Source organism: Pipistrellus hanaki (genome assembly GCF_964339955.1).
Source record: "Pipistrellus hanaki genome assembly, chromosome: 17".
NCBI classification, from domain to species: Eukaryota; Metazoa; Chordata; class Mammalia; order Chiroptera; family Vespertilionidae; genus Pipistrellus; species Pipistrellus hanaki.
The window spans coordinates 43,220,145-43,246,270 of NC_140519.1; the positions used below are offsets into that span (position 1 = coordinate 43,220,145).

The 26,126-nt window shown below is 42.6% G+C and overlaps 1 long non-coding RNA gene across 1 annotated transcript in view; it reads left to right on the plus strand.

The window, feature by feature from the left end:
- Positions 1-2,104: 2,104 nt before the first annotated feature.
- Positions 2,105-26,126, plus strand: part of LOC311612057 — a 35,229-nt gene continuing 11,207 nt past the window's right edge. The window contains exons 1-4 of the long non-coding RNA XR_014793214.1: positions 2,105-2,230; positions 5,741-5,944; positions 6,759-6,969; positions 22,736-22,804. This is a non-coding gene — a long non-coding RNA (uncharacterized lncRNA). The remainder of the gene's footprint in view (positions 2,231-5,740; positions 5,945-6,758; positions 6,970-22,735; positions 22,805-26,126) is intronic.

Sequence of the window (26,126 nt, forward strand, 5' to 3'; positions counted from 1 at the left end):
TCTGTGGCAATTACACGAGAAACGCTTTCAGCAGAGGGCCTGTTATGACAGAGGAGTTCTATCAAAGGCAGCCAATAGTGTCTTTTAGGACATAAATCTTTCAGCAGAGGGAATTAGTGCACCAGATGCTTCCCTTTCAGCAGGAGGAGAAGAGACTGCTCAGTATCTGATGAGAAAGAAGATGAGGGTGGTGATGGCTCCAGCTACCACTTCCTGGAGCATTCATTCTGCGCCACTGTTTACTTCGCATAGCAGCCCTGTCAAACAGGTGCCATTATCATCCCCAAAGGTTCAGCCACGTGCTCAGAGTGGCAGAGTCCAGACTCATACCAATAGTACTTGACTTTGAAGTCTGTGCTTTGGATGTTTGATAATCCCCAACACTTGTCCATGCCAGGTCAGCCAGCACTCTTGGCAAGCCTGTCCACACGATCCAGCCGGAAGGTCTGTGTCACACCCACAGTGCTGCAGCTTCCATGCCTCTGTCCATTAGCTCAATCCAAATTTTTTTTTTTGGTGTCTTATCTCTCTGCCCCTTAGCTTCAGTTTTCTTTACTATGTAGTTGCTTTATCTGCATGCTAAGATAAGTAGTTGAAACATATTTAAATATCTCTTGAAATAATTCTGTTGCCTACTTCCTCCATTCTCCGATGCTATATAAGTGGAGGGAGAGGAGGACTCAGAGATGATTCAAAGGTTTAATCCTGGGCAAATAGATGAGGTGCAACGTGGAAAGTTGAGAAGTCTAAGGTCAGAAGGCATTTTAAAAAAAAACTGATTAATACACACACACACACACACACACACACACACACACACAAGGTAGATACTCAAAGAAAGAGTTCCATTTTGAAGAACTCGAAAAATCTGTAAATTCAAACTTCTATACCTAGAAGTGTATTACCACCATATACTGAAGCAATGTACTATATTCACCTTTTAGAAATACTGATATTAACTACTGAGCACATTTATAAATATATATTTTGAGGAGAAAGTATCATTGTCAAGGGAGTGGTGCTTAAAACATTGTAAACACAATGCCATTTTAATTGGACATTTTGCAATGAAAAAAAAAATCTAATTTCCCCCCCAAAATTTTTGTTGTTGCTTGTTTATGAAGTTTATTTACCTGATATTTACAAAGTGCTTTCTCACTATAGGTGCTTGGGTCCCTTGTCAGCTCAGCCTGGAGAAAAGACAGAGGACACGTGGGCAAATCCCCATCGCTCAGCTGACCTGGGAACATTCCATGACCCTGCAAAATCAGCTTCCTATAAGGCAGCTCTTTGAAGCTGAGATCACGTCCTTGGTTCCTTTGGCCCAAGCATTTCAAACTCCTGACCAACGGGCCACATGTGGCCCACAACAAATACTGTTTTGGCCCAGCCAACATAACGGTATGTAAAAAAATGTTTTAATAAAAATTTTGTAACTTAATTTTTACAATATCCTGTTATACATAATTATTAATAACAAACTGCAGTGTTCACTAATGACTGATGACTATAACCATGTTGCATTCATGTCCCTTACGTGCCTTACCTGCAGGCGTACCAGTTCTCCCCACTAATACCAGTGGTGAATATCTTAGCAGCCAATGGCCACGTCATTAGTCTTGCACTGACTGATTTGCTTGAGCAACAGAAAATATTTCACTTTCGGAGGACAAGAAAAATAGGTTTATTTGCATTATGCTTATTCGTTTGTGCAGTTATTCAGTGTCTGGTAAGTTAATGTTCAAGATAAAATATTAATTTTTATTAAAATGTCCTATTATCTCATGTTAACAATGACTCATTTATTTCAGTCCTTTGTATTCAATGTGTCTCTATTGAAATAAACCTACATTTCTACACTTGATCATAGCCAAAAGGCCAAGAAGCGATAAAACCTACATTTCTATTAAAATTGAAGCTTTTGCTTTTTTTTGTGGCCACAAACACTTAAACCCTGTTTATTTGGCCCGTGCTAGCCTTGGAATTTGACATGCCTGTTTTGGCCTCTCTATGCTCCTTGCTGCTCCCTGCCAGGACCTCTCCTTGCCGCACTTGTGTCCATTGATTGTGGAAGTGCTGGTCAGCAAGCAAAGGAACTTGAGTTTTGACTTAATCTGAGCTGAAGGTCTTTGGTTCCAGGAAAGTTAACTAGTCTGAGTTCATCTTACTCAGCTAGCTTGGTCAAAATCTGCAAATGTCAGATGGCAGCAACGGACGGCCAGTTCCCTGGGTAAGCATATCTGTAGCGTGCACCCCGGAGGTATTGGTTGTGCACGTTTAGTTCTCTAACAGAAAAGAGAAAAAGAAAAGCATTCCAATTCACACAGTAGTTTGAGGGAAAAGATCTGATTACAGAGTCTAAAGCTGCTTTGTGCATGTAATTTTCGAAGAGAAAAAAAAAAAATTAAAAGCCAGCAGCAATGAAGTGCTTAGTGCGAGATTTCAGTTTTCAACCTCGCAGCTCTTGCATTTCAATCGGAGCAGCAGGAAGATTCTGCTGATCCTAAAGCTAACGGACGGCAAGAGGGAGATGCTTGCTTCTCTAGGCAGGTGGTTTTATTGTTTTAGAGATGAAGAGCCGCCAGCCTGGCTGCAATCCAAGACGTGTCACCTAATCCTGATCTGGAGCTATGCAGTGCGAGTCCCCGGCCCCCAAATATTTGATTAGCACATATGTAAATCGTCCCATGTTCTTGGCATAGGCCGAATCAGGCATGACAATGTGGATTATGATGTTCTTATACAGTCAGAGGTTCTTATCACTGTGTTTTTCCCTGTGAGGAAGTAAAACGTGTTTATTCAGGAGGTCTGAAGCTCGTGGCATGGCAGATAATCTGCTGATACCAATAAGGAAATAAACAATGAATGTAACCGCTCATTGCCATTGTCTAAACGAAACAGATTTCTTTAATAATGAAATAGCATAATGAACTCTGAAACACGCAGTCACTCAAACGAGTCTCAGCAATTTTCTTTATTGACCCCAGTTTCAATAGCCACTGACCCTGGGCCCCAAATTAGAAAATGAGATTCTAGAGCCGCCACCGTGTATCACAATCATTCAGGAACAGCGTGGAAGCCAAAAGATGAGACACATTTTCTTATTAGATAATCCGTTGACAAGACATTCCAGCACTTTATCTGCTCTGGGTACAGAGTGGCATCTGGAGAAATAAAAATTGCTTTAATAAATGCTTAACATCAAGAGTTTGCCATGCTCTCATTAACGTCCTGGTACGAAGCCATAGGTCTGGCTAACCCCAATCCACATCTAGTTTAAATAATGCTAGGTAATTCTTACCACTCCTATTGATAAAGACGTACAGGAGACTGGAATTTGCCAATGAATCATGTTGCTGTGATTTAACACGCAGAAAAAGAATGGCATTTTATGTGTTTTATATAATTTACAATCTCCAGGGAATTACTGTTTATCTAGAGAGCAAACCCTGGGAGTCTGGATTTCATGCATATGTCCTGTAAGATTTGAATAAAACCCACAAATATATTTATTTCCCAAGCTTGCCAGTTAAAAAAAGAAAAAGAATGCTGTTAATTTTTTTCTGAATAATCTCCAGAGGTAATTAAATTACCGAATTAAAAGCGTTTCTTACTTAGAAGAATGACAACAGGGAAGGGGTGGAAGCAGAGGGCAGAAGAGAGCCAGTCTTGCCTGGAGCTAGAAATGTATGCGTCCCTCTGAACAGACAATAGGAAACTAATGAGGTAAAAAGCCTGGCGTGATTGTGATCTGATTTTCACAGATTAAACCAGTGTCAGCGAGAAGAAGAGTGAATGAGCCTAAAATGGCTTTGAGACACCTGCACATAATTGTATTTCCAGCCAAGTAGTGTTGAGGCATTGTTTTAGAGGGCCATTTACGGCAGAAGGAATGGGACAGGGGTATATTTAGAAAGAGAGGGTACTGGGCTCTTCCTCCACAATCCCCACCACTTAAGGTCCTCTGCCTGTTTTGTCAGTGATAGAATTCTATTGATAAGAAAAGAATTGAGGCTGGAGGCTGAACCCCAATCTTTAAAAAGGAAGGACACTTTACAGCCCACTTGTGCAATATATGGGTTGCAATTTTTGGCCGAAACCTAGGGGCTATTTTTGATGCATTTATTTTTATATTCTCTTCTTTGGGACCTTGATCTGATATTTCTGGGTATATATTGTGCTCAGAATTCAATTGACGTGACCTCTTGTAGCCAAAATGAAATTTTTTACTGACAGCTCCATATAATGGGACATATTCCCATACCTACTGGGCAGCAACTATAAAACAAAGTTATACACACCCTCTAGGGGCTAGATGAGGATGGAGGAGACCTGAAATTTATGTGACCATGCTTCACACGTGAAATCTTTTGCTACCAGTTAGAAAACAATAAAAATGAAACGGTGATCCTTGCAAGACAAATACAAAAATATCCGGGCTCTCAGATAATTAATCATGCATGAGGTCAATGTGAAAAGTCAGCTCAGCTTCATCGGGCTTCATCGGACTTCATCGTGTCAGAAAGGCTCGATTCCGCTGGGAATGCAATTTGACTTTAAAGAAAGAAGCACCATGGAAGCAAGAGAACCAGTTCGTTTTTATTTTTTTCATGGTCTGTCTTCTTTTAATGGCAGGTTCATGGAGCTATAATTTGCATAAAGTAAAATTCTCCCCTTTGAGTGTGAGTTTTGACCAACCCATGGAGTAGTGTAACTGCCACAGCCCCGCTATAGCCCAGTTCCCTCCGGCCCCTCTGGACTCACCCTCTCTCTCACCGCAGCCCCCCGCAACTGCTTTTCTGTGTTTCTGCTTTCTGTCCTATGGCTCTATAGTTTTGCCTTTTCTGGTGTGTCTTATCAATGAAATGACCCAAGCCTTGTGAGTTTATCTTCTTTTATTTCGTATATATATTTGAGATTTATCTATGTTGTGGTGTGTATCAGTCATTTATTTATTTTTATTGCTAAACTAGAGGCCTGATGCACAAAATTTGTGCAAGGGGCTCTGTCCTGGTGCCTTTGCCTTGGCCGACCCCTGCCCCCACAGCTTGGTCTGGAAGGTCGTCTGGAAAGAAGTCCAGTCTAATCAGCATATTACACTTTTATTATTATTGATAGTATTCCATACGGTTGCACTTATAAAAGAGGAAAAAAAAAACATTGATGGCTGTTCCTTCCATTTTGCTTATGGTGGAGTCAAAGGCAGACAGAGCCTCTAACTGGTAGCAATGGGACCCTCTCTGAAGATTATCCAGTGAAAAAACCTTGGACTACGCCTTTAAGCCTAGGAAAACCCAAACCAAAGAAACAGAAGGAACGTGATGTTTTTATATATACACGTATGCACGTGCTCTCAGACCACTGGGGGACAATTGTGATGAGAGAGGCGTGGCTGGGACTGATTCCAAACGAAATGTCCACTGGTACCAGGGATTGTATTTTGTTTGCTTTTAGTGTTGTGTGTTTTTAAAACAAATCTGTGTAGATTAAAAAAAAACAAAAACCCTCAACATTTATGGTTTCCTGAAGAAAAGAAAGAAAGAAAGAAAGGAAGGAAGGAAGAAAGAGAAGAAATAAGAACCTTAGAGAAATCATTGGGAGAAAGTCTTAAAAGATGATTACACAGGTCATACATTAAGGTATTATTTTTCAAAATAGCAGTGCACTTTCTAATGTTTTTCTAGCACTTTCTAATATTTAAAGCACTTACCACACATACTATCTCCTTTGATTCCCATAGTGACGCATGGAGCCTGCAGGGAGATGTTAACCATTATTTGCAGACGAAAAAGCCAAGTCCAAGGACACAGCGGCTGCTCAAGGTCAATAGTGGGTAGTTGGCAACAATGGCGTGAAAGCCTGAGATTTTTGAATTCCCACCCAGTGGAAACAGCAGGACCAAAGTCCGGGCGACGAATTTAAGTAGGAGTAAATATCGTCAGAGGTCAGTATTTAGGAAGGTTGTAGTTAAACTCTTAACAAAAACTCAGCTGTAAATATCTTGTTAATTCTTGAAAGATTGGAATTTTCTTTAAAAAGTACAATCTCACCACATTATTAGGTTAAGCACTTCTAAAGCAACAACAACAAACAAACTACAATGTATTATAAATTAGACCATTTTGGAATTTGTGCAATTTAAATGGTTGAGTTATTTTATGTTAGGAAAACGACTGCACGATATTCATTAGCTAATTTTCATGAATTTTTTTTTTTTTTAAAAACACATTGGGCCAAATTACACTCTCAGAGATGCCCGCAGAATTTTAATTAACTTAATAGGTCTAATTTCAGTTCTTTATTTAGCGGCTTCCTGTTAATTCAGGGAGGTGTTAAGATTATAATTCCCCCTTTGTAAGGGAAGAAAATCAGTCTTCAGAGGCTGAGTTATACACCCACAGTTTCACAATGAATTCTAGAGGGTGAGGATTTTATGCAAGTGAAATTTCTGGACTAATAATTTGGCCAATGGTAAAACTGGTAAAATCTGCATTTATCCCATTGAATGGCTTAGTGCTGCCTTTCCCATCCCCATGCCCCAATCACCCCATCAATGTTCCCTTTGTCCGGCAGAGGTGTACGAATCATGGAAAGTTCAAAGAGCTGAGTCTATTAAATGACTTGCTAAAATGCCAACTAGAAAATATTGTAATAAAACAAAAAAGTATTCTTTATATTTATATGAATGTGTATGTATCTCACTAAAGCTTTTCTTTAAAAAACACACACACACACACATATATTTTTATTGATTTCAGAGAGGAAGAGAGAGGAAGATAGAAACATCAGTGATAAGAGAGAATTATCAGCTACCTCCTGCATGCAACCTGGCCATGTGCCCTTGACCTGGAATTGAACCCAGGACCCTTTAGTCCACAGGCCGATGCTCTCTCCACTGAACCAAACCAGCTAGGGTTCACTGAAGCTTTTCAAAGGCTTTAGTGTTAACCACCGCCATCCTCCTCAGAGGTAAGGAGCAGTATTTATGAGCCAATGGATTTATTCAAATTTAGTTTTCCATATGCACATGGTTTTTACGCAGAGGAGCTTGATGACAAAAAGTGACACTCCGTAAAATAAATAACCTATCCTGTGTTGGTTTGATGTCTGAGGGTTTCAGGGTTTGCATATGAACGTTTAGCATCTCACAAACTGAATTCAGGGTGAGAAACTCCCAGGGATACAGGTCACCTTTGTCATCTTAGAGCTATTATCCCTGGTCCCGTGCATTCGTAGTTTAATAAAAAATATATATATTAGCATGGACTAGGGAGAACTAGATGCTTACTACCCACAGCAGTTACTTATAAAACGGCCATCATTTGCATTTTGCTAAAAATCTCGATATGGCTTTCAAAGAATTTCTAGGAAAACATTAAACGCCTTTCATCTCCGCATCTGATTTCTACATTTGCTCCCTTCTTTCCCCGAAGGAATGCCTCGTTCTTCCTTCGGAGCCCCATCAAGGCTCATAAAACCAATGAACGATCTTTTCAGAGGAAGCCAAAATGTATCTGAAGGAATTAAGGTTGATCTGGGAGATGCAGTGCTGTTGTTATAGCAAATTAGTTCCGTTAACTATGAGTAGGACGAGTGTTCCGTTTATTGTTCTTCAACACGATACATGGGTGTGCGTGTGCATGCGTGCCACTGCAGGGCACTTCCGGAGAAGGCCGCATGCATGTCTTAGTAGGTGTGTAACCACAGCCGCACCGCAACAACAATAAGAGACTGGCCAGGGACAGGAGGTGTTTTCCCTGTGGAAGCTGTAGACACCAGTCCGGGAAGTAGACGTTATTTCTCGTACGTACGCCCGTCTTATTTTGTTTACACAGCGAAGTTATTATGCTAATTGCATGATCATATGCTGCCCCCGAGGACTGTCTATGATGATAGCATCTACTTCAGGAAGCAGATTTGGAGCCAATGAGTGATGATTACCATTCCAAAATGATAGGATCAGGATGACAGTTTTGCCTTTTAAGGGGAGACCCCACTAAGGCGGGGTGTGGGGTTTAACAAGAAACCGGTGGAAAAATCCAGGAGAGTTTGGGGATTCGCCCCCCGCCCCCCCATGTCTTTTTAGAAGAATGTGGGACTGCGCATCATGTTGGACTAAAGAGTCAAGTCTAAGTGTGTGTGTGTGTGTGTGTGTGAGAGAGAGAGAGAGAGAGAGAGAGAGAGAGAGAGAGAGAGAGAGAGAGAGAGAGAGAGAGAGAGAGAATAGGTGGAAGTTCACACTAATATGCATGTAACCTCACTAGGGGGAGCTCTTGGCTGGCGGTTCAGAGGCTTGGCCATTGTCTGCAAAAGACAATTTTTCTTTGTTTGAAAATTTACAAATCATCAATGAAAACGCCACAGAGATGACAGCAGCTTTGAGGCTAAGCCACTGGCTTCTAGCTTGCCTTCAGGTGGGGGTAGTGGCGGGTCCCGGGTCTGCCCTCCCTGTCCATGGCCCAGCAATTATTCTCGTATGTTCCTATCAATTAGCAGATTTCAGAGCTACTGTAAACATTCCTTTTCACCCAGAAATAGACTTCTTTGTGGCCTGTTCCTTCTGAAAAACTCTCCACTGAAGGTTGATGGGAACCATACAAATGTGTACATTTACCAAAGCCCTCTGCCCCCAATCTGAACTCAGGTCAGTTACTGAAATGATGGTAGAAACAGGATTACCATGAAGGACATTAAAATGCTGGTTTAAAAATTGGGAACTCGGTGACTACAAATGAACCTGCTTAAAAGAGTCACCGGGGGCTAAAGGATCCGCTGAAGAGAAAGAAAAACTTGTTTGAAAATCTTTATAATCATCATCATCACTATGTCAGCCCTAAGATAATGATGAAACTGGCTTGCTCAATTTTGGAATCATTTTATTGTCCTTATTCTTTAGATGTTCTCCTCCTGCCCCTCAGCAGTTCTCTTTCTTTCTTTCTAAATTGGAGGGGAAAAATAATAAAGCAAAGCATGTTTCCCCCCCTTACCATATTCCTTTCCTTTTCTCTTTAAATTGGAGGGGGAAATACAGCCAGTGCTCCTTTCCCGACCATGTTCCTCTCCTCTTTTCTCCATTCTAATGACATTTGGCAGGCTCTGCTGTGTAATGCTCGACTGGTTTTATTGTTGTCTGTTCCCAGTGGGGAATAGTTGACACTGCTCTCTGTTTTCAATTGATATCCATTTTCAACAATATTGCTTTCTATTAGATTCCTGCACAGTTTGTGCCAAGCAAACGGAATATTTACTGGGCTGACCGCAAAGCGCTCACATCAACAAACACAGGAATAAGCAAAATAATGCGTTTCTTAAGACCCCAATGTTTTCAGCCGTTCCTTTCGAAATCATTATTTTTAAGTGCGCCGGGAACGGCGGATGAAAGGATATTATATTGCCCCCTTTGTTAGCTCAGTTTATTTATTTATTTTCGCACGCTAAATAATGGATTAAACATTGAGAGGGCCCTTGTTGCACTCACTGCCTAGGCAAGGTTAAAAGCAATTCAATTTCCCCTTATTTAGCAATCCGCCCCTTTAAGCAACAAAGCCTGCGTGTGCATTGCTTTTTCACGTCTGGGTAGCTGTAGTGTCATATGGAGCAGAGTAACTGAGTCTGACAAACCAGAGGACAGACAGCCATTTCAAGGCTTCCTCGGTGGTCAGGGGGCCCTGCATTAGAAGGAAGGGGTAAAAGATGGACGTTAGCCATAAAGGAAGTCACATGGCCAGTGAGGCGCATGCATTTCTCTTAACACCTTCTCTCCAGTTTGCTAAGCAAAGTTTTCGTCATCCTAACCATAGACCCCCCCCCCCCCCCAATCCATCATTAGAGTGAATCTGCCAGGAGTTGGCAGTAAAAAAAAAAAATCTTTGATTTTGGGAGATAGTCAAGAAAATAATTAAAAAAAAATAGAAAAAATACCTCTGGGACTATTGCAATATAGTTCAACGTATTTAGTTAATTTTAAAAAATATTTTATGGATTTTTTTACAGAGAGGAAGAGAGAGGGATAGAGAGCTAGAAACATCTATCAGCTGCCTCCTGCACACCCACTACTGGGGACAGGGTCGCAACCAAGGTACATGCCCTTGACCGGAATCAAACCCAGGACCCTTCAGTCTGAAGGCCGACGCTCTATCCACTGAGCCAAACCGGTTTCGGCTATTTAGTTAACTTTTAAAATGCTTGTCATTCTTTTACACTAAAGTTGAAACAAACCATGACAGATAGAGTATGTCTGCATAACATTTATTGCTTAGGTTGAGGTAACTATTGGCAATTTAGACACAGAAGTCTGTACATTGAGGTGGAGTTGACTTACAGTAAAGGCACCGTTAGAAAATGTTACAGCCAAAGCATACATTTTAAAATGATATTTAGACCACCAAACCCCCATATTACCGAAGATGAAAAACCATTTTACAAGACCAACAAGCCACAGGAAAAGGACAGTGAGCTGGATTTTCCATTTAAAAAGTTGCCTTTCTTACTCACTTTTCTTTTTCCCCATAAATATTTAAGTATCTACATTAGCAGCCTCATTTTTTTTAGGCAGAGACTAATTCCTGTTACCATTTCTTATGTCCATGCTACCCGCTAGCTACTCTAGCCAAGCACTTTGCCTATACACTGTTTACCCCTCACAACATCTCTACCCTCAGAACCCTTTATTTTACTACTCCTTAAAGAATGTGTGCATCACAAATTAAAACAGAGCTTTTCATGATGATCTGCCATTGGGAGTATCTGAACTTAAAAAAACGTGGTCAAATGGAGAGGCCTGGAAAACAGTGGCCCGGGGCTGCGTTGTCGAGTGGTTCTGGGAAATCTCTCCCTCGGCTTCACTTTTCAGCATCTGTGTTTCGGTTTTTCTCTGTGTGTGCCAGGCGTAATGCGGACTGCCCACCGGGCCTTCCCCAGGCCTGTCGGGAGGATTAGCAAGTGGCTGCGGACTTTGCTAGCTCTCTGGAAGAGAGGTGCCGCAAGAAATTCTAGGCAGGAGACTTTCATGCAAGACATGGCATCCATTTACATTTAAACGCCCGTTTTATTGAAATGATAGTTTTGCTCATACGAAGAGCACAATTAATCCTCAGGATCTCAATTAAAAAATATAATTTTTAGTATAACCGGTTTGGCTCAGTGGATAGAGCGTCGGCCTGTGGACTCAAGGGTCCCAGGTCCGATTCCGGTCAAGGGCATGTATCTTGGATGCGGGCACATCCCCAGTGGGGGATTTTCAGGGGGCAGCTGATGGATGTTTGTCTTTAATCGATGTTTCTCTCTCTCTCTCTCTCTCTCTCTCTCTCTCTCTCTCTCTCTCTCTCTCTCTTTTCCTCTCTGTAAAAAAAAAAAAAATCAATAAAATATATTTTTAAAAAAATATATAATTTTTATTGGTTCTAAGGAAAGCCTGGAAGATGATGAGTATGGAAGTAGCATAAAAGGCTGATGAGCATCTGGGTGTTCTGGATGAATGCTCAGCAAACTCGGGTTTCCATCCAATGCTGTCACTAACCAGCTATGTCAAACTTGGCAAAGGAGTTCTCTCTCTCAGCTTACTCACTCGCAAAAATAATGTGCTATCCAACTGCCTGGTCCCAGGGTTGTGGGGAGAATAATACTAAGAATGTATAAAATTATGTAGAATAATATAAAACGTTGTTTGTATGTATTCTGTGCTATTGGTGATTTTTGAAAGTGGGATGACATATTCCCAAACGTTCTTCTTTGGCTAATTGGGATTGGGGTTCCGTGAAACAATGCAATGCAGATTATTTAAAGCGTCAAGAACCCTATCCTCCTAATTATCCCCTACCCAGCTTTTTAAAAAAATTAAAATTGTGTTGTCTTCTTGGCTGAGTATCGAGGCAGCCATGAGACAGCTATTTTTCCCCGGTTTTGCTGCTGTAAAGCACCCTCAGACGGAGGATGTGTTTTACTCTTAATGGAAAATGTGCATGGCTTCTGACCCGAGTGGTTTCTCTCGTGAACCTTGTCCAGATAAAATACACAGTGCGCTTGCTACACAAATGATTTTCTTAGTGTTCCTTGCACCATCGCAACCCTCTCACAGCTATGACTATATTTCCCAGGTGGTTTCAGAATTCAATTAGGCTTTGTTTGATTCTTCCCCTTTCCAAATGTGAGTGATTGTTTTATCAAAGCAATGAGCTACAAACGACAAAAGAGAGATCGATTTAATTGAGATTGATTACTTTTGGAGAATATTTCACTTCAATTGGATTAGTAAGATGAAACTTGCATGTTCTTCCCAGGAGGTGAAGGCCATCCGTGGGAAATAGACTTGAAGCAAGGTCACTTGGGAAGGTCGGTGGCTCAAGGCATCTGAGACGGTCTCGGTTGATGGATATTGTAGGTGAGGGGCATGGGTGCATGTATTGAAAAGATAAAAGAGATGCATTAGGCAAAGAGATAGACAGTGGAAGAGACCACAGTGTGTTCGGAGTATACCACCGTGTCACAGGATGTGCCGTAGCCCAGAGAACAGGAAGCACAATGGGAGGAGTAGCGAGAGAGAAAGGCCATGGTTGTGGAGATGGCATTGCGGGGGCTTGCAATGGAGGTCTGCACGGTGGTGGTGGCAGGGGTCAGAGCAGAATCAGGAGGTTGAGGAATTGGCACAGCAGGAAGAATCATGAAGCTGGTCTCAACCCGCCCCTCACTTAGCATGTTTGTCATGCTGACTAAGGCACGTAACTGAGCCTGTCAAAAGTTCAGGCTAGCCATCTACCAAAGGAGAGTGTGAAGAAAAGGAGTGTGACCTCCAGGAAAGCCTGAAATAACAAGTTACGTAAAAGTATATGTAAAAGCATTCTGTCCAAATCATCCAACGATGTGCAAATGTGACGTCCTTTTAAGGCTGAGTGTGAAGCTGGTACAACTACAGACGTAGGAAAGGCAGGCTGACAGGGTCTTAGGTTTGCAGTCATGGCCACCCTCCCCATCCTTAGGCCTTAGGCTCCTCTGCGGTCCAGGCGGCCCACCCCAGCATTCTCTTGGTGGGTGCTGACCCTGAGGAGGCCATTTAGGAGAAAGAGACTGTGGATGCCTAATTCATGAGAAAACAAACACACACAAAACTGCTTGGGGACAGAGCTTCTGAGATCTAACCTCAGAGCCTTAGTCTCTGGATAGCAATCCGGCACAGTACACCAAAATGTTTCCACAAAGGAAGGAAAAAAATCACCAGCCCGGAGACAGATTCTGTAGAGCCACGGTTTAGTTCCCACCGTGGGCTGGATTTCACAAAACGAAGACAATCAAACCAGAGGGCCTGTGTGTGGAGTTGAGGTGTGACTGCATTTTTAGTTCTCTTAACTAAATGAATCCATCAGTTGATAAAGAGGAGAGAGTAGTGGATTAGACAGAGAAGGTATGATTGAAGACTTGAAGACAGGGTCAGTTCGAGAGACATTGATCATAGTCTCATTAGGCTTGGAACAGAGAGAAAAATGAATTTTAAATGCAGGAGTGGGAGGGGCAGGATAGAAAGGGGACCAAAGAGGAATAGTGGTCCATTTTCCAACAGGGTGATGCAGAACTTACAGATGAACTCAGACATTGAGATACAACTCCTTGGTTAAATTCCTGACCAACACCGAGCCAGGTAAAATGTTTCTATCACACCGTCTGCCTCTCTCCTTTGTTCCTCCTTATTAAAGCATCCTCAACTAATTCTTTGTCATATAGAAAAGGGTTTCTACTCCTGATAAGTATTTTTAATATCATAAGGCAGCTTTACATATTCTAAGTAAAGTCAAGTAAAGTAAGGTTGCTGGACGAGACCCTTACTAATCTAGTAAAAGAATAACAGGAGAAAAGCTTTCTGGTGGCTTAGTCATAGCACAGTGTCCACTGCTCCCCTCTTATGTTTTTATTCCCCAACAGCAGAAAGATTTTTTGGTCTTTAACCACTGGCCTTCAGGATCAGAGAGAATGAATTTTTTTCATCTGTTTCACTGTTAGACTCTCAATGGGTAGTAAAGAAGTACCTATAACTTAAAGAGATAATAATTAAAAAAATAAATAAGAGTTTTCGAAAGCAGTCAACATTGGCCCCAATTCTGTACCCTTTCAGCCGGTGCCCTCGTCCATCAATGGGCCTAATAACCCAAGTGGATGAGCCAGTGAGAGCAGGACCATGGCCCAGAATCACCTTGCTTACTTCCTGATCGGATTCCGCTCTGCTCCCATGTCCTGGATCTTGACCTCTGATTTCATTTCCCCTCTGAAGCCTACTTTTCCCTTTGAACTTGGCATTAGCAATTTGGACCCTTAGCAATTGGGACATACGTTGGCTTAGACTCACCCTTCGGATATTTTTCCTCAGAGTTTTCTTAGCTAGGATGCCCTGACCTAATTTTAGCTCCTCTTGGACTTACCACGAGGTCAGGATTACCCCCAGTGAGAGGCATTCAGAATATCAGTAGTTTTTTGCCCACAAAAATGATGGGCAGTGTGGTGGGCTGAAGAGGAAATGAGACAGAAGAGGGAGGGATGAGGAAGAACCTGACAGGGTACTGTTTATGTATCAAGGACTCCAGGGAGACCACCTCCAGGGGAAATTCTTGGAGCTGGAACTGGATGTAACCAGAAGAGCTTTCTTTGTTTTCAATCCACATTCTAATTCTCCTTCCCAAGGGCTATTCAGACTCTGGGGGAAGGGATGTCCCTTCCAGGTCTGTGTTGTTCTTTCTGTGAGAAGACCCTCAGGACATAATGTATGAATGCGCTGATGGGAGGGCGATCACCCAAGGGAATTGACTTCATGCCAACTGCGGTGTTCTCCAGGTTATTGCATCCTGGAGGTAGTTGGCTCAAGTCAACGTTGGCTAACAAGACAAAGGCAAAGAAATAAGACATGCTGCTAACATTCAAAAGCTAGAAATGTCACATTTCCCTCATGAAATCATTGGGTAACCTGTATCAGGGTTTTTCTCTTGCTGGGGTTCAGAGAGGTGAGCCCAGGCTCTGCACACAGGCTGAGCAGCAGGGGTTCACAGAGCTGTTCTGAGGGTCCCTGCCCCCATCACAACCAGGCAGCTTTGGTCCAGTCTGCTTTAAATGTGGGTGATGCATGAAAAGACCCAGTGAAAGGATTTCCTGGCTTGGGGTATCCAGTATAAGGTAAGGCACAGGTCTGAGTTCACATCATCTTGATCTTAATTTTAATCCTCACTCGAGGATATGTTTTTATTGGAGAGCGGGAGAGAGAGAGAGAGAGAGAGAGAGAGAGAGAGAGAGAGAGAGAGAGAGAGACATTGATCAGTTGCCTCCCATATGCACCCTGACTGGGGATGGAACTTGAAACCTAGGTATATATCTTGCCCAGGAATCGAACCTGTAACCTTTTGGTGTACATGACAACACTTCAACCAACTGGGCCGCCCAGTCAAGGTATCATCTTTATTTTTGAAGCCCAGTACAAAAAGTCATCGTAAGAAACTTGCTTAGTGAATGTTTATTGACCAAGTGACTGAATGTCCCCTCTCTACAAGACAACACAGTTATTTTAAATGTCATGGTATACCTTTTAGTTTTGCAGTGAGGTCAGAATGTGGCTTGTTCTTTTATGCTGGGCAAAGTCAGCAAAGGACAATGCTGCCTTTTTGTGAGTGAGGTCTTATTAACACTTCGACATTCATCCAGAGAGGGAGGGACGTGTGCTTCCCAGTCCCCTTGCCTCCCATTCTGTGTTTGCTGGATTACTGCAGGTGTGTGAAAAGCCTCTTCCATGTGAACCCCCATGTCTCTGCAGAGAAGCTTGGGATTTGGTAGTGCATTGATCAGATGCATGCCAGCTCCTGCAAAACTCTCTAAGAACGTTGTAGCACACCTGCACACTAATGGTTTTTTCCTGTTGGAATTATTTTATTGCATAATCAAAACCCTACAATTATATCACAGAAACATGCTACATGGTTCCAAGTACAGAAATTGGCTGTGAACGTCACTGCTGACACTTTATTTCTTATGATTAAAGTTTTATTTCACCTATTTTACCCCATAAAATGGGGGGGGGGGGAACATGGAGGAAACTACAGGATGTTGTGTTTTATTCCATGTTTTGGTATTATTTTTAACCTTTCCAATGAACCCGAAGATCTGAAATTTGTAGTTGAGTGTCTAAAACATAAATTCATTAATTAAGGAATATTGTAGAGCTGGCTACATATTTAGATCGGAATCTTTTCTATTTCCTTAGCTTGCAGAAATTAACAACCCGCAATTGTCTGTGTTTTCTTTCCCTGTGGAAACCACTTCTGCTCCAAAAACCAGGAACCTGAGCTGAAGAAATGAGTCTTTCCTGCTGGCGGGAGATAATTTAGCCTCTATGACGTCTTAATCCTGGGCCTCCCTTAATTGACTTCTAACTGTGCTAGGAGTTGCCGTGTGGGTTGCAATTTACAAGGCCCTGGGATTGTTTCTCGTCCTCCAATTAGTCCTGAGCTATACTTTCAAACGATAGAAAAAATAAAAAAATAAAAAAAGTCTTTATCTTCCTGGCTGTCTTACCACCTCAAGTGAGACTTGCTTACCATCTCCGAATGGATGGTTGCCTTTGAACAATCTCATTAGGTAAAGAAAGTTAAACACATTAGGGCTGTGGGTGCTTTGTTAATTTTGTCTTAATAGAATTGCCTCCCATGGCCTACCTTGTCCAGGGAAATGGAAAACGATTTGCTTTTCGATTTTCAAGAGGGGTGGTGGTTGTTTTAAAACCCTCTTCTGTGGGGAGCCCAAGGTACAGCGAGAATCACCTCCTTTCACGAGGCTTTCTGTGGAATTTCTTTATCCGTTAAGCGTTCTAGAGCTGAGCAGCAGGGAAGAACAACAGGAAGTTATTTCCTCTACGGTCCTTTATGGTCATGTAACACGAATTTCTACCTGTTTTCCCTAGCTTCTTCCTTTTCATTCTGGGACCCGGATTGAGAAAGCCATGATATGCCCACACATACACATCAGAGGGCATAGGTTAGATATGGTTAGAGTCCTATAGAATTTACAGCCCGAAAAGGAGACGGATCTGTAAGTGATAGTGATGATGAGTGATGGTGCAATTCTTTATATATAAATAAAGAGCATAGGATCCGAGAGGAGAGGCATCTGTCGCTGGGGCAGGGAGAGTGAAAGGTAGTTTTCTGGAGGAGATGTTGACTAAATCAATCCTTTGAGAGTCAGTCGGAATCAGCCAGGAAAATAATGTCCAGTGACTTGTAGGTAGAGGGAATCAATGAGAAAAGCATGGGAAGGTGAGACATGCTGTGTAGGCATGAGTCACAAGCAGTTTTATGTCACCGAGGAATGCACACAGAGAGGTAGGGGGATAATTAAGGTAGGCAGGAGCTAGTTATGAGTGGACTTACATGCCATGTCAATGAACTTGGACGTCATCAAGTAGAGGATGAAGAAGATCTTAGCAGGAAATAGAAGTGGTCAGATTTGTGCTTTGTGTGTGTGACTCCTGCAGCCGGGCACAGGGTGAATTCCAGCACAGGAGAACTAAAGCTGGAGGTCAGATGGGAGGTCATATGCTTATTCAGGACAAATCCCTGACAGGCAGCGATAACAAGATACGAGGGGGTAAGGTTGAGAAATAACTAATAGGTTGAATGGGAAGGACTTAGATTAAATGCGTAAAAGGTGACTTAGAAGAGGTTCCTTAAGCCTACAGAATTCTCACAAAGGATATTCTGGCTTTGGAGATACTGGATCCTCCAAACCCGAAGACCCTCCACCACGCAGGTCTGATCGTGTGCCTATAGTTGCATGGTGAAACTTGTGGGGCTGGCATTACTAAAGCTGGGGTTATGAGGGGTATTCGGGCATGCAATAAATTCTTATTAGACTTCCATGAAGCACGGTTCTTCTCATTCTCAGGACCCTTAGGCCATTTGTGAGATAAAGATTATGGAAAACCGAGATGAATACAGCTGGGAAGATCGGGGCCAGGTTTTAACTAGGAAGCCTCGGGTTTCCATCTCTAAGTGTCTTCTTGTTGAGAGCCATGTCTTTTGCCATTTGGCTCCTAGAATGATTCCTTAAAGCTTTTAGGAGTGAAGCCAGCATCCCAGGCTTCGTACTCAAGGTCCCTTGATGGTCTGTGCCCAATCTGCCTTCATTCCACATATGCATGCTTTCCCCAGGGTTGGCATGTAATAGACCTTTGCAATTTTTGTTCCTACTTCTGAAATTTTCTCCCACAGTTTTGCATCTGAATACCTTTTACTCACCTTTGAAAAGAGTCTTGTTCTTTGAAAACCCTTTCAAAGTCTTCAGTCGGGTTTATTTCTGTGTCTGTGCCCAGCCTGCCCACACCCTGTTATTGTGCTTATTACACTGCTGTGTTTTTCTCTAGTTTTCATGTCAGTTCTAGTAGACGGTAAGACCTTTGAGGGAAAAGGTGTGTATATGTGTGTGTACTTATTTCCAGTGGCTAGCACAGTGCTTAGCAAAGAGTTTAAATGAATGTGGTGAGACATTTCTTTTGTCCTCTATCAGGCTCAGATTGCCAGGGATTTATAAATCAAAAGAATAATCTAAAACACCAAACAGTAACAACCACTGAAAAATAATGTTTTCAAAAACATGAAAATGAATGACCAAAGTATATAATTAGTTTAATGAATGCCATGTTTATCTACTTATTTATATGTGCAAAAACCCATGAGCCAAACACAAATAGAGGAGGTAGGGCATGATTAAGAGTCTTGCCGGATTGAAGGAGGACTAAAAATTCAAGTATAATATTAATTGTTTTGCTGGCCTCCGCATATTGTGGGGAGGCTGTGTGTGTCTGGGGTGGTGAGAAGCGCTAGGCCTTTTGGGAGGAGCTTTGAGCTCTAACAAGTTACTGACCTCAGTAAAACTCTCAACTTCAATGGCCATCTATAAAGCCTAGAGAGTGGTACACAGCTCCTGGGTTAGTGTACAGTTCCGTCAGAGAATGGGAGCCAATGTGACTGTGAATATGCCTGGCTTCAGAGCCAACTTCATGAGCCTGTGACCTGTGCAGTTGCACAGGGTCCTGTCCTTGGTTTAATGCTCTGCTGTTGTCATCTTGAAACTCTTCGTAATTATTGAACCAGGCACCTTGCAATGGACCCCTTAAAATATGCAGCCAGTTGTGTCTGACAAATAATAGGCACATATTAGTGCTCTTAAAAGAACCCTAAATTCTCAACTTGAGATTACAAGTGAAAATGAGGGGCTGCTTGTCATGAATGTCTTTGAGAATATCTGCACATGGTCCTTCCACTGAAGGGGACTGTTATTGCTCCTTCTTCTGCTCCAATACCTGCTTCCTGTGGGGTACATAGATTTTTAATTCTGCCATCCACTTTATCGCATTTATTTTTAAAAATTTCATACACAGATTATTCTTCTATCTTTTTTTAATTCCCTACTTTCTGCTCCCTTTCCATACCATGCTATAAAAACAAAACAAAACAAAAACCCTGCAAATTTAAAAAAAATATGTATTTATATTGATTTCAGAGCAGAAGGGAGAGAGAGAGAGAGAAACATTAATGATGAGAGAGAATCATTGATTGACTGCCTCCTGCATGCCCCACACTAGGGATCGAGCCTGCAACCCGTGCATATTTGATAGGGAATCTAACTGTGACCTCCTAGTTCAATGGTCAGTACTCATAGGTCAATGCCCAACCACGGAGCCATGCTGGCTAAGCACAAATTTGTTTTTTATTCCATCAAAATTTGAGTTTTCATTTTTTATGCTGTTGTAATATTTTAAGAAAATGTATATTATTTTTAAAAAGAAAGTGAAGTCACTGAAATCATTTCACTTTGCCAGTCATCATACAAGATACAACTTTAATAATTTGTTATTTGGTGGGCCATAATTGACTCTGATGAAAATTGTGCCAGGAAGCTACACTGGGTTGAAATCTTATGCCACAGCAATCCCCGTGGAGGAGAGCACACTGAAGCACAACCGAGGGAAATAGAATGCTTCTTTTAAACCACTGAGTCAACAAATGAGGTCATTTGATGCCGAGTGATTCTGACCATCCACAAAGGCGCCCGCTCGCCAGTTACATTACACTGGTTTGGACTGACCCATTCCTTAGTTGATGGCAGAAATAATAGGGTTTATTTTTCCATCAACCCCTCTTTGCTTTGATATTCTTCCAACTTACAAGTTTTCTGATAACTAATTAAAGGTCGTTGAATCTCTACATTCAAAACCAAAGTCAACTTTTGCACAGACTCTGTTTCCTTTTACGTTTTCTGTCTAAATGACTTTAAAAATGGCAACATGTTAGGCGTTGTAAATGAGGATTTCAGATGGCATTTCTTAATGACAGTTCAGAAATTTGTCCTTTGCATCCCTGCAAATACTCAGAGGTGGAAAACGGAATGAAAAGTAAGAATGGGAAAACAAATTGGAGTCATGCCTGGCTTGTTTACTTTAGGAAATCTCTCACCACTCATTTTAATCAATTGAAAAGAGATGGCTCATCAGATCACAGAATTTTAGGGCTGAAACGAGTCTCAGAGATCATCTTATCCAACTCTCCCGTTTTATGGATGAGGAAACTGGGACCCAGCGAGGTGAAGATGCCTTCCTAGAATCCCATTGCTAATGAGCAGCTGGGCAGAGAACCGGGTCTCCAGAGGGCCAAGCTGGTATCCTTTCTAGTCTGGATGGCTGCTTCATCTTCATACTCCTCTAAAGTCTTTATATATTTCCAAATTTAAAAAGGCTTATAAAGTTAACTTAGCAGAGGAAGAATATATTTTTTTGAATCCAATGAGAGCTCAACTTGAGATTACGAGTGAAAATGAGGGGCCACTTGTAATGAATGTCTTTGAGAATATCTGCACGTGGTCCTTCCACTGAAGGGGGATTATTATTGCTCCTTCTTCTGCTCCCCTACCTGCTTCCTGTGAAGGACATGGATTTTTAATTCTGCCGTCCACTTTATTTCATTTATTTTAAAATTTCATTAAAGTATTGAGAGGATTTAGAGAAAAGAAGAGGTAGTTAAGAAAGGTTCCATCGGAAAAGAATGCGTATGTGATAGGCAGAGACAGCTCCAAACCACTAAAATGTTAATTTTTCAGGCAAAGAAAAAAGCAGAATCTTACAAGAGGAGTGGGCAGCACCCAGGGAGCTTTGAAGCTGATACCAGCCAGGAAAGGAGAAAACCGGCCAATTAAAAAACAAAACAAAACGGGGGGGGGGGGGGGGGGCGTAAAATGAGGAAGGATTCAATTAGAAAGCAGCATGTATGGACAAAGAAGCTGCCAGCATTTACAAACCCTTAGACAAAGAGACTCACTGGATTTTTTCCATTTTGGGGACCTCTCCTCGGTGTGTGTGAGATATTCACAGACATTTCTGAGGTTGCTTATCACTAGGGTTAGGCCATATGATTTATTATCCAAACTGGGTCATTTTTGAAAGTGGAAGCAAACATCTACCTAATAAAAGAGTAACATGCTAATTGACCATACCTATGCGATGCCCAACAGCCAATCAGGAGTGAGTATGCAAATTAACACAACAAATATGGCGGGTTATTTTGCATACACAGGCGCCTGGTGGCTGGGGGTGGGGTGCGATGCTTGCATCATCGCCATGGTGACGACCCAGGCATTTCCCACCACCCCAGCCACTCTGGGCCTCTGGGCAGCGTGGGAAGGCAGAAAGGCGGCTCTGGCAGCCAGGGGAAGGAAGGCTTATTTTTGCATGAATCTTTGTGCATCTGGCCTCTAGTTATAAATATTTTTCTTGAGGCAACAAGTGTAAACTTGGACTTTCCAGGACAACTAGGACATAGGAATCACCTTGCATAGGAAATGATAACATGTTTACATTAACTGAGTATTTATTATGTGCTAAGCAAGACCTTAGGTATTTCCATACCATAGTATCTCTTTACTAGTTGGGGAGGTAAAGTCTTCAGTGACATTTTATTATAAGAGGGTAGCCGAAACCGGTTTGGCTCAGTATATAGAGCGTCAGCCTGTGGACTGAAGGGTCCCGGGTTCGATTCCGGTCAAGGGCATATACCTTGGTTGTGGGCACATCCCCAGTAGAGGGTGTGCAAGAGGCAGCTGATCGATGATTCTCTCTCACTGATGTTTCTAACTCTCTATCCCTCTCTCTTCCTCTCTGTAAAAAAATCAATAAAAAATATATATTAAAAAAAAAAAAAGAGGGTCAAATATTTTACTAGAAGTCAGAGGTGTGGGGTCTCCCATACTTTTCATTAAATGAAAACTCCAGAAATATTTTCTGTGTATCTCGGTAGGTAGCAGTGAAGGCTATCTGCTTGTCTCCCTTTTGCTATCCATAACCCCTCCTGGCTCAATTTCTTTCACAAGCCCCTCTTCCTAAGACTTGTAGAAATGGCAAAATCCAAATAGGATTATTCCGGATAGAATATTTCTCTGAAAACAGCTTGCTGGCGAGGAAGGTGTATTTGTCCTGACATGATAAGTTGCTGCTGAACTTGCTTTTTCTCACGTTTAGTTCATTTTACAATGGGGTTATTGAAAACAACCAATGGTTTAGAAAAATACCTTAGGTGTTATGAAATAAGGAAACATTTCCAAAGCTTGTTCAAATCTCATTACATTAGCAATTTCTCTGATCCATTGTATTAGCTCTGTAATTTGTTTCCATAACCCCCTCATCTATTGACTCATACAGTGACTTTTTTTTTTTTTTTAATTAAAGGAATGTATACCTTTGGAAAATAGAAATGTGGACGGACTGGATCCAATAAATCTCTGGATTGGCTGGGAGGTAAGATCCAACTCTACCCAGTTTTTCGCCATAGTTTGCAGGGCCTCTGCGGGGAGCTGAGAAGGATGCCTAGATAATTCTTGTGGGTTTTAGACAATGTTTTAAGTAATACCTGTAGGTATTCATATATTTTCCTAGAAAGTCTTTCTTTCAACAGGGAGGGAAACACCTTTTTTTGAAAAAGAGCTAATATGCCCTAGAACAGGGGTCTTCAAACTACGGCCCACGGGCCACAGGCGGCCCGCAGAGGAGTCTGATCTGGCCCGCCAGGTTTTTTGGGCAGTGAGCGCAGCCGAGGTGTTACAGTAGGAATTAGTAGTTCATATAGTCCGGCCCTCCAGCTCTCTGAGGGACCGTGATCTGGCCCCCACTTTAAAAAGTTTGAGGACTCCTGCCCTAGAGCATGGGCCCAGGCCTTTATACCAAAGCTGTACTTATATTTTCTCACTTCAACTTTACTACGACAACAGTTCTATGAAAAATGTAAGCCATAATCCACCTCAGTGTGCAGTGTATTGGGTACTCTGTGAATGTATACCTTTGGGTAAACTGAGGCTGGGAGAGATGAGCTTACCAGGAACTGACAGACCCGTGATTTGCAGACAGTTTTTGTTTGCTTCCCAGGACCTACAGTTGGCTCTTAACTAACCACTCTGCTAGGCAATCTTTGAAAATTCTCTTGGATTTATCTCAATAGTGAATGGATTTTCTCCATGGAAAACCAACTACCCAATTATGAGAACCAGAACTGTTGTGTACTGCCATGGGATGAATTATGTTCCCCCTCACACAATATGTGGAAGTCTTAACCCCCCAATACCTCAGTATGTGGCCTCATATGGAAATAAAGTTTTATAAGGGGTAATCAAGCTAAATGAGGTCATTAGTATGGGTCCTATGCTAATATGACTGTGTCCTTATTACTGAACCTCGAAAATGGAACTGGAACACATGGTGTTCCCTGGGCAGGATGCAATGATGGCTTTTCAGGTTCTCGTTCAGGTGGAGTTGAAGAATGAAAGCACAGATGAAAGGTGGTATAGGAAAAGGTGGAAAATTGTTGAGAAACAAGCATAGAATCCCACGTGGGGAGGGGAGAGAGTCCCACTAAGTCCCCCTTTTCTGAGGTTGATAAAGGCTGCAGGTCTCTGTGTCCTGATACCTCTCTGGTTGGTCACTATAGCAACTTCAGAGCTCAAACCTCAAATGATGGTCCCTTCTTCTCCCTTTTGTTTTTCTATTCCCTTTGGCCTCACCCTTCCCTCTCTGAATGAGTGGCTTCCTTTCCTTTATTCTGTAAATGCTACCTTCTGGCAGCTCCCTTATTCTGTGAATGTATTGTATATCTTTGGGCAGCTCCCAGCTTGGCAGCCCTGTAGTTCTCCCCCGTGGATCCCCTAATTCCTAAAACTTCCTAAACCTGCCTATTTTACCCCTAAACATTCCTTTCATTAAGAGGGAAGATTTGGACACAGAAAGATAGAAGATGACTATCTATGATGGGACAGCAATAGAATATTGGGGACCAGCTATAATTGTAAGAAATATTAATCACACTCTGTTAACTCTGATTGTTTTGTTCTGATTGAAGAAGGTACATTCTAACCTGGCTGGGGGTTGGACTTGGGGGCTCACCTGGAAATGGGGTCCATCTTCCACATCAGGGAGCTGCCTATTATCATGGAAATATTAACAACCTCGTAGAAACCAGAGCTGTCAGCCCTTTGAAGAAGATACCCAACCCTTTGCATACCCACAGGTCTTTGCAAATCCCCAGCCCGCATTACCTGTAAACTGCCCATTTGGCATACCCTTCTGCCTGCTTCCCCATGTAATCTTCGTCCCAATATAAACAGCTGGCTTGTGGTGGGGAGCAGAGCAGATTTTTGTGGCTGACCAGCTGCTCTCCCATAGCGCCAGCAGTATTGGGGGGAAAATGCTTATATAGGAGGCAACCATGTCTCTGCTTCATTGGCTCAAGTAGTCACAGGCAGCCTGGACCCATTGATTGTCCAGTTACATCGATAAGCCAAAGCTACAAGTCATCCACAAGGAGAGAGGTCTGGAACAGACTCTCCCTGGTGCCTTCAGAAGGTGCGTGGCCCTGCCTTCTTCTCGATTTTAGACTCTTGGCCTCCAGAACTGTAAGACAATACGTCTCTGCTATTCTAGGCCACCCACTTTGTGAGACCTTGTGACAGCAACCCTAGAAAACTAATCTCCATGCTTCCCCACATTTCAGCAGGTGGGAACTTACTCCCTGGTGACCAGCTATCTCTTCCGCCATCTTCTGTGACTGTTGCTCATGCAAGGAGCAGGCAGAGACCATCCAGTGGTTGAGATGGAGCACCAGCCAGTGGAACCCCTCTCCAGGATTCATGACTGAGGTAGACCCCTGGATGTCCTACTGTTAGCAGAGAGATATGAGGATGGTCTTTCTCTGTTGCCGGTGGGAGTGGGGTTGTTGGAGTACCGCTGGAATAAGAATTTCTGGAGGCCCTCCCAGAAGGATGAGCTGTGGTAGAAAGCTTTATTTTGATAGAATTCTATCCGTCCGTTTCCAAAGGCTCATTTCCCTCCATCCAGTCCTGGAAGGTGCGCAGCTGGGGATTCAGCAGAGCTAGACACAAAACCAGAGTTTCCCAGGGCCTACCCTTGGCTCTTCACGAACCACTCTGCGAGGCAATCTTTGAAGATTCTCTTGGATTTATTTCAACATTGAATGGATCCAGCTTTCCCAATTTGCTCATCAGTGTGTGCAGTGCCTCTGCAGAGAGCTGGGAAGGGTGCCTAGATGTCTCTTCTGGGTTTCAGACAATGCTTTAAGTAGTACCTGCAGGCTGCTTCCGGTAGCGCATCAGGCTAGTTGCGGTCCATTAGTCCATTGTGTGTGGGGTGTAACATGGCCATGAGCCATGTGGGCAAATGCAGGAGCACGAGGGCCCCACAAGCCAGGAGTGAAGGGCAGTGTGCCAAGAGGCAAGAGCCCTAGCTCGTTTGTGTAGGAACTTCAGTCTTCCAAATCTTCCTGCTCGTGCAGTGGCTACTTCCACCGGGGCCAATGCCCGTTCCCAGGTGTGACGGACAGACAAGTACCTTCCCTTTGTCACCCAGGGTAATTACAACGCTATCACTCCCAGGGACCCTGGCGGGAGGGAGGGAGGGGAGATGGCCTGTATGGTGGCTCTCATCTGTCACTTCTCAGCTGCAGACACCGGCAGTTCCAAGAAAACTCTCCTTTCTCTCTCTCCCATCCTCCGTGGTTTCTAACACTCATTCTACCACTAGAATGGTGGGAGAGTGATCTGTCACAGCTCTTGAA